We start from the raw sequence: 10,371 nt of genomic DNA, 5'->3' as shown, positions 1-10,371 counted from the left end.
GTCCCTGGCTTTTGGCCAGGCTCCACCAACCTACAAGGTAATACTCGAGTATACCGAAACGTTCACCCAAGTTCCTAGTCGCCCGACCGAGTCCGCTTCTGGCTCGAGACGACCGGTAACAAGGGGCAATGGCCAGTTCAGCCCAAAAGGCTTACATTCATGCACAATTAACATTTCAATCGCTCAATCATTAAAAGTTCACAATCATTGAGGCTAAGTGCGATAAAGTACACACTCGCCTCGAAAACTCGTTTTAACAATCATTGAAAGCAAAATCAATAATAACAAGACACTGATATGCAAGCACACATGATATGTAAGAAAACAGTTCCAAAAGTAACTTTGAAAACAGTTCAAAAGTAAATAATGCAAGAAATGGTTCATAAATAATTTTAGAAATAGTTTGAGGTCACTCACCTCCATGGCTCAGAAACCATCCATCATATATCATTGCCTTGCTCAAATCCAAGTCTTAGATCACAAACTCAATGCAATCAAGTCCCTTCAAAGTTCGGACAGCACTTCCCCTAAATTTCTTTACTTTTCCAGCCATCAAGGCTTCATTATTTCCTCAGCCAGTCCCAAAGGTGCACACACAACAACAAGTTCATCTAATAGTCATTCAGCAAGTTCCAAGTAGTACTAGTACAAGTCAAACTAGGGAAAAGTCCGGAAATGAAAGTTAAGCTCAAAACCAGAAAAACAGTTTTGACGTCCTTTTGCGGTAATAGCACCAAAGGTACTACGAGTATCGGATGGAGGTCCAAGACCCACCGTTTCGAAGCTAAGAACCAGGGCTACAACAATGTAGAAGGTCACTCAGTCCAAATCCCAGAACAACGAAGTCAAATATGCCAAATAACAAACCAGAACCGTAATTACAGGTTTACAACTTACACTATGCTGTAATCAGTACAACTCAGTCTATACAGGTCCGAATGCAGAAATTCCAAATGCATATGATAGCTAGGGAATCAAGCTACATTTCATCAGAAGACCTCAACCACCAAATCCAAAGTAATTCCAGTCAAAACAACCCATTTCAGACGCAGTTCTAACATCCTGATGAACCCAGAACAGCAATAGTAGTTTCGGTTTATCTCATTCTACACTACTCCAATTGACCTGAAATTTTATAGGCACCCTTAAAACATCAATACCTACAACTTTCATGTTTTGAGCCAAGGCCAATTCGGCCTCTATCTAGGACCAAAAATTTCGGACAGAATGAAGAACCAAGAACCCTAATTTTCCAGATTTCTTCCAAAACAGAAATTAATTGCAATCTTCCACTTTTTCCACCTCATAGAGTCCTTAAACATCATTTCCAATCATCATAGATAGCCACAGAATCATGCTTATATTAAAACAGAAAATTCCCCAAAAATAATAAAACTTCATTATTTCAACCACAAATCAAGAATCAATCCATAAACTTGCATCTTATACAACCACTAAGCATGCTTTAAGCATCAATTAAAGGAGGAGGGTGGTTCTTCACAACTTACCTTTAAAACAAGAGAGAGAGAGCTATGGGTCACCTTAACTTTCCAAACAACTTCACACACCAACTCACAATCACTACTTGAAGAGGTTTTATGGAAGGAATTCAAGATTAAACGGTTAGTTTGTGAGATTGGACAAGATTGGAGCAAGAAACTTGGAAGCTTTTCTTTCTTTTCTTGTAAGAAGAGGTTCAGCCAAGCTTGAAGGAAAAATGGAAGATTTTTGGTCAATTTTGATATTAATTTGGTAAAGGCATGAATAGTGGTCAAATGGCAAGACTAACTCTTATGGTGACACTTGTCACCTTTAGGTTTAAAACTTATCTTTTTGTCTCTCCAATACAAATATCTTAACACTTTGTAAAATAATATCACTTAATACAAAATTCCAACAAGTTGTCAAAAATATAATGCATTTACCGCACTTGCGGGTCCCACGTTCAAAATACGCTTTTAATTTCTCAAAAACTAACCGATACTAGAAAAATCATTTTCAAACTATCTTTGCTCATAAACTTTATCTGGGGAATTTTTCTAATAAAGAAAATGTAGAAAGGCGGGCAAGTAAATAAAATAAACCCTAGAAAATTAGAAAATTTCCGGGTTCTCAAACTCATTTTTTTCTTCGGGGCGTCACAGGATATGATTTTGAGTGAGTTGGGAGATTTACAAATTAAATTTGGCAAATTTGTAAAAGATAATCCTAAATTGCCTTTTAATTGAAAGAAAAGTAGTATTTTCTTTAACTTGCCGTATTGGAAAGATAATGTCTTACAACATAATCTTGACTTCATGCATATTGAAAAGAATATTTGTGAAAAAAATTTGGGGAACATTGTTGGATATGGAAGATAAAGCAAACGACCATTATAATTCACGTTGTGATTTGAAAGAAATGGGGATAAGGAAAGATTGGCGTCCCATTGATATAGAAGCTGGAAAGGTTTAATTGCCTCCATCTTCCTTTACAATGGAAAAAAATCAGAAAACTACATTTTGTAAGGTTCTTAAAAAGGTGAAGGTGCCAGATGGTTATGCAGCTAATATTTCAAGATGTGTGAGAGTAAAACCACCTAGAATTTTAGGCCTTAAAAGTCATGACAATTATATCCTAAAGCAGCAATTATTGCCCATAGCTTTGAGAAAGACTTTACCAAAATCTATGCGCTATCCTTTGATTCGATTGAGTAGATACTTCAAGCAGCTTTGTTCTAAAGTGATCTACCCCAAGATGTGGTCCGTTTGGAAAATAATATTGCAGTTATGCTCTGTCAATTGGAGAAATGTTTTCTACCAACATTCTTTGATATCATGGTGCATCTAACTATTCACTTAGCAACTGAAGTGAAGTTAGGTGAACCGGTGCATTATCTTTGGATGTACCCCATTGAAAGGTAATACCTAAAAGTTTCATTATGCTTTAAATTTTTTTTGTTGCTTTTGATTTCTTTGATATTGGAAACTGACAGGTGTCGAATCTGTGCAATAATAAAAACCTAACTACCACCAAAAACAGTCAACAATCAATTCTAGGTACTGGAGCAGGGACTCTGGATGTGCAATGGGTTACTTGATTCACCCTGACTCCAAAGAGTTTGCTTAATCCGATATACTAGAATTAATTAGCTGACAGAAAATTATTAACATGTAGACAGTAGCAAGCAGGGTCGTCTCCTCAGGGATTGGGGACAAATTTGTTCCTTTTCAAGTCAAGGGGAAACGGGGATTTGAGAATTAAATGCTAATGAATTGTTAACTAAATTAATCAATTGCAAAAAGTAATTAATAGAGAGAAATAATTGGGAAAACTCTAGCTAAGGATACACTTCAGAGATGGTTCATGCAACTGATCATTGATTCAAATATAATTCCAACATTCATTAATAAGTAGGTTTTTAACTGCCGATACGATATGACAGTCAGTCTCTCCTTACTATCTCGATAGCCAAGGTACGACCATTGACTATTCTCCTAATTTAGGAATAACCCTAGGTACGACCATAGAATTTAATTCTCCAATTGCATTAGAAACTAGAGAAACCCTACTCTAATCAATAAACACGCAACGAGGGTTTATTTAAATTAGATTGTACGTTTCCCTAACATAAATTCAATTATGTCAGTTGCTACCGGGATGAGAGTAATCGAACAATTACGTATTCAACTACCCACAATTAGCGAATAGACTACGTGAATAATTAAATATTGCATAACTATTCAATCATACACAATAGGTATAGCCAATAAAAGCAGAAAATATACAAATACCAATGAATGAAAGAAGCAATTAAAATAATTTAGATTTCACAATTATTGTTGAACCAAATCTTCAGTTGCCCCCTTGACTAGAAGTATGAAATTAGTTCTCCATTGGTGGAAAACAAGCCATGCTTATAAGAAAATCCGTTGGGAGCTTGCAATTGTCTTTTTCCCTAAAACTAATGAAAAGGCCAGCCGACAAGCCAAAAGCAAGTGGCGGCTCCCCTCTAAAAGTCATGAGAAGAAACCTAATGGCTACTAATTAATTGGTCAACCGAAACTAGAATTCTAATTGACTAAGGTAACTCCAAGAATAATGCCAGTTGTTTCCTAATAAGACAGCTAATAAAAAGTGGCAGTTTCCTAATCTTCAATCAATACTCCACGTAGACTCCATCTTGAATTGGGAAGCTTGTACTTGACAATCAACTCCAAGAAAATCACCCATTTTAGCACTTTTTACTCCATTGCCCTACAATTAACATAAAACACCAAATATAAGTAGAATCTGGCAATTAAAATAATATTTGGCTAAAATCAAGGGGAATAATTATAAATTTAGCAACAAATTATGACCTATCAATTTTTCCCACACCTAAGCCATGCTTGTCCTCAAGCATGAGAACACCAATCAAGCAATCAAATTTAAACAATGGTTATTATTCAAATCTTCTATTGCCAAGATATAATTAAAACATATGTCAAATATTAGTGACAATTTTTAAGAAATATCTCTCCAGTTAGCTTTCAAGATCAAGGGCTCTTTCAATTTATGACTAACTAATCTAAGAATATAAAATATTCAACCAGCATCCATCAGTAAATGGTCCGACTATTAAGCAAAATCTCAACATTAAAATTCATGGATCAACGGGCTAACAATTCATTCAAACACTTTCATATTTTTCACTATTGGCACATTTTTTTTATTTTCTAAAATATCCTCACACTTGATTGATTTTTTTTTCAGGGGGAATATTTAGTCTTTAGCCATTTAAGCGTTTTGATGCGAACTCCCACATTTGCCAAATGAAGGAACCCGGTTACTCAGCCCTCATCGCTTAAAAACCACATACTCATAGCTATCATCACTTTTTGACATGAAAATCGACACTTGTGGTGAAGACCTCCGGTTACTAGGTAACGATACTAGCGGAGTATAGCCGAATACTATCCATAAATAATCACCAAATTAAAATTAAAAATTACACAAACCCGCTTCATTTCTTAAATATGGAGAACTAAGATTAATAGTTGAACCAATTTACAAAAAAAAATGCTAGACAAATATTTATAATACTTAGAGAAGTTAACCAAAAAGTGCAAAAGGCACAAAATCTCGAATATTCACCAAAGAAATATTCTTAGATTTAACCATGTCATATTTAACACCTTTAGAGTATAAAATCTTAGTAATAGAAAATTTTGAAATATCTAACCATCGTTTATCAGGAACAACCATAAATATGTACAAAAATAGGCAAAAACTGGATAAAATTCGACAAAGTCAAACAAAAAATTCCAACAAAAATACCTACACTTGTACTTTTCCAATATACTATCATATGCTATCCCCCCACACCTAAATCTTACATTGTCCCCAATGTAAAATAAAGAATAAAAGAAAAGTAATATTGATAACGAAACTTCCCTGATTTAGGAATAACCCTAGATACGATATGACAGTCAGTCTCTCCTTACTGTCTCGATAGCCAAGGTACGACCATTGACTATTCTCCTAATTTAGGAATAACCCTAGGTACGACCATAGGATTTAATTCTCCAATTGAATTAGAAACTAGAGAAACCCTACTCTAATCAATAAACACGCAACGAGGGTTTATTTAAATTAGATTGTACGTTTCCCTAACATAAATTCAATTATGTCAGTTGCTACCGGGATGAGAGTAATCGAACAATTACGTATTCAACTACCCCCAATTAGCGAATAGACTACGTGAATAATTAAATATTACGCAACTATTCAATCATACACAATAGTTATAGCCAATAAAAGCAGAAAACATACAAATACTAATGAATGAAAGAAGCAATTAAAATAATTTAGATCTCACAGTTATTGTTGAACCAAATCTTCAGTTGTCCCCTTGACTAAAAGTATGAAATTAGTTTTCTATTGGTGGAGAACAAGCCATGCTTATAAGAAAATCCATTGGGAGCTTGCAATTGTCATTTTCCCTAAAACTAATGAAAAGGCCAGCCGACAAGCCAAAAGCAAGTGGCGGCTCCCCTCCAAAAGTCATGGGAAGAAACCTAATGACTACTAATTAATTGGTCAACCGAAACTAGAATTCTAATTGACTAAGGTAACTCCAAGAATAATGCCAGTTGTTTCCTAATAAGACATCTAATAAAGAGTGGCAGTTTCCTAATCTTCAATCAATACTCCACGTAGACTCCATCTTAAATTGGGAAACTTGCGCTTGACAATCTGTGACGACCCCACCTCTCCCTAAGGCGTACCAGAGGGTTCAACGGGTCGCCTGCCCAGCTCTCGCCAGGACTCACTCACTCGAATCACGCGCATATATCCATGTACCATAAATAACATCGCAATTAAAACTTATAATTTATATTGATACCAAATCAAGGTACAAAGCCTCAATATACCCAAACGGTTCAAAGTATATACAATCCCATAACAAAACATTCTATTCGAGGAATAGCGCGAGTACAAGTCAAAAGTCAAAATAACTAGACTACGCTAGTCTTTACACGTCTCACGCGTCACTCGTACCCCTGTAAGGAAAACAAAACTAATAGAGTGAGCGAAAGCTCAGTGACGTTCCAGATATCAAATTGTCCAGGAAACAAGATAATAACAAGGTAATAGTGAAATAGCGAGCAAACAAGTTCAAGTAAAGAGATAATACTTCAAGTAGTCAAGAAATGTGTGGATCATGTTCACAAGTAAGGATACAGTTGCTCATGTCACGGCTCCATCCCAACTTGATCAAATAGTAGTTGACACTCCGTCAACTTTCAAGTAATAACTAGTCCAGAAAGAAATCTCCACTTCTCGCCAGTCTCCGTCCACCAATCAACCCCCTTCTCTGGGCCAGCACGCCACACGAAACACGGGTGGTAATACTCGAGTATACCGAATTGCCGAGGAGATAACACTCCACTCGACCTTACTAGTGACCCAGGGTTTGTTATCTAATCGACCAGGCCCTTGCCGGCTCGACTCGATTAACTAGCCACAGGGTTTCTGGAATTCCAGGCATAATATAATTCATGTGCATGTAGAGCAAGTCAAGTAAAGTCGATAAACAAGAACAAATTTGGATAGGGCAAGTGCGATAAAGTACACCCTTGCTCTATCAAATCACATATATATCACGTATTCACGTTGATCAAAGATAAATGGCAAATATCGAGTTCAATCAGATATTTGGAAGCACTCACCAAAATAGTGCCTCTAGTGCTCGTGTCTGGGTGGTACTCCGGGTTTGGAGTCCAAATCTGCGATAAAACTTAACTTGAGAACTTTGAAAATCAACTAAGGTTCGAAACTTAAGCGTTTCGTTCATTAAGAATCAAGAAATTGAAATTCACTTGAGAAATAGTCGTGAAATAGTTGCTCGCTTTTCAAACTGAAAAATTTGATAACATGTTTGCTTGGAGATGACTTTTGAGTCAAAAGTGCAAGTAAAACGGTTTCATAGTGATTCATATCATTTTCCTAAGAGTACAAGTTCGGCCAAGTCCTAACGTATAACCCTCGATAAACAAAGTAGCAAAGGTCCTCGATAGTTCAAGTGATAATCACTTCTAACCTTTACTCAAGTTGCAAGTATAGTTTTCTAGTCCTCAAGCGTAAATTTGGGCAGCATGCCCTTTGTGTTTACCTAATTTTCCAGCCATTTATGGCTTCATTATTTTTCCTCAGCCAATCCCAAAGTCATACATATCATAGATTCAAGTAAATAGCCGTTCCATAGGCTCATAACAACATAAGAACAAAAATCAAAGTGATAACAAGTGCGGAAATGTAACCTAGCAAAAGACAGATTTGACGTGTGGTTGCGGAAAGAACACATCCGAGGCTACGCTTATCGGATTGAGGCACAACTTATACCGTTTCGAAGCTAAGACAGAGGGCTACAATTTTTATGAAGATCACTTAGTCCAGTTTCCAATGCAACCTAGTCAAATTCCCAATTTACAGAACCAAAATCCAACTAGTCGGCTAATTAACCGCACTACCTTTAAATGACTATATCTCAGGTTACCAAGGTCCGATTAAGGTGTTCTTGGAGGCGTTTAAAAGCTAAGACAGAATACTAAAACTTTCATGTTTTGGCAAATAGCTAAATCAGTACGGACCATAGTGAATAAATACGATTAACTGGATGAATTGTCCAAAACGGATCACTGGAATGCATCCTAGGCAGCGAGAGTATTTTGGCCTTTTCACAGTCTACATAGCTCCGATTGGGTTGAAATTTTGTAGGAACCTATAAAATACCATTCTCTACAACTTTCATGTTTTAGGACAAGCCTAAATCGGCCTCTAACTATGAGTACTAAAACCGGGCAGAATGTAAACATGAAATTCCAGAAATCTGGAATTTTTGGGATTTCATGACCATCTATTTATTTTCTTGCTTCCAACACTACCAAAGCCCCTTATATAATCTTATATACAACATATACCAACTATACAACAAGTTTAGGCAGAAATTTATTAAACCCTAACTTGCATATATCATCCAAAATCATCACAACAACTTGCATATCTTGTAATCAAGCCAAAACATGAACTAGATAACATCTTAAACCAAAATTTAAAAGAACAAGAACCATGATCAGATCTTATACCTCAAAGACAAAGCTTGGAAGCGTGATACTCCACCTCCTTTGGAAATTTTTAGTTACCCTAGCTTCCCAACTCACAACTAACACTTTAATCGGTTTAGAAGTTTAATTTCTCACTTGGATGGCTAAAATCAAGAAGAAGGAATTTGTTTCTTGCTCTCGCTTTCTCTCCTCTCTTGTTCGGCCAAGCAGCAGAAATAATGAAGGAAAAGGAGCAAAAATTGGGGATAAGAAGGAAGACCATCTCTTGGTCAAGAAACCCTTAGGTGGCGACACTTGGCGCCACCACCTCCTCTCATTTTTCTCTTTCTTTTCCTTGCTATTTCTAACCCTAAGTTTCGGTCAAGCTAGCTGGCAAAAGAGAAGATATTTTGCTCAAGTATTAATGAGCTTATATGGTAAGAAAGTGGTGGTCAAGTGGTGCGTTCAATCGGTAGTGCAGGGTACCCGTTGGTTCGCACCGTTTTTCTTAAAAACACATGTACTAGGTTTTTCCTTCCTATTCACTAACCTTATATCATTGCCCCTAATCACATATTATTTCTCACTTAAAAGTCACTTTTAATCACCAAATTTGATCCTTGTTCCATACCGAAAATTCATCCGGCGAACAATCGCGAAAACCCTAATTTTGCCCCAATCTTGAAACCAAAAGTGAAACCCTACTTTCTAGGTTTATTTACACTCATTGTGGAATGATTGGGTAGTAGGGCTTTAATAAATAATAATTTCCAAATAAAAGGCATTTTTGAGAAAAATATAATTTAGGTATTTGGGAAAATTGAAATTGTGACGACCTCACTTGTCCTTAGGGCGAACCCTAGGGTTTCGGTGGGCCGCCTGCCTAACTCTCGCCAGGGTTCAATACAAGTTTAATTTAAATATAAAGATAACCAACCAATAATAAGAGTCAATATAAAGAAAAGTCGGTTCCTTATATAATCATTCGAGTCTTACATCACAAAGTTTCCAAAAGTTACATCAAATTTTCCAAAAAAAAACAACCATCCAAAGTTGACTAAACCATTTACATCTAAATTCTCATCAAAAGGTAATCAAGTCAGTTTCTCCAAAATCTTTCCATTCCGAGCTCCTGTTAAGGAAAACAAACTACGGGGGTGAGCTAACGCTCAATGAGGCCAAGAAAAGCATGCAAATAAATAAGTTCAAGTAGCAATAAAACTTATACAAGAGGGATAACCATAAAATCCAGGTAATTGACAAAGGAAAGTAAAACATAATCAATAAGGATACGGAAACTCTCAGGAGCTAACTCCACACAGCTTTGCCAAGGCCTAGATCCAAAATTTCACACGTTGACTCTCCGTCAACCGAGCAAGTATCAAATCCGTAGACTCCACTTTTCACCAAATTTTCATCCATCGTTACACCCCCTACAGGGCCCGAACGTCAAATAGAAAAGGCAATACTACTCGAGTATGCCAAACAAGATCTCAAAAGATCAAGTTTTATAATTTTCTCATGGTTCACCAAGCTCCTCGACCAAGCCCATGCCGGCTCGAGTCGCAGGTTAGCCACTGAGTTTTGGGCGTCCCCACAAGTACAAGTATAATTTGTCAAGTTCACGCAAGTCGAATATCAAGTCAAGTAAAAGAAAACGAGTGCGATAAAGTACACACTCGTCTCGACAAGTCCAATTTCACTTATTCAACAAGAAACCATTCAAGTATTAAGCAACAAGTCATGCACTTGATACTCACCGAAATCAAGAGTGTAAAGCAAGAGCAAGGCAAGATCAAACGAG

The sequence above is a fragment of the Coffea eugenioides genome, unplaced genomic scaffold (genome assembly GCF_003713205.1).
Source record: "Coffea eugenioides isolate CCC68of unplaced genomic scaffold, Ceug_1.0 ScVebR1_1249;HRSCAF=2069, whole genome shotgun sequence".
Classification (NCBI taxonomy): domain Eukaryota; kingdom Viridiplantae; phylum Streptophyta; class Magnoliopsida; order Gentianales; family Rubiaceae; genus Coffea; species Coffea eugenioides.
This window is presented reverse-complemented; position numbering follows the sequence as displayed.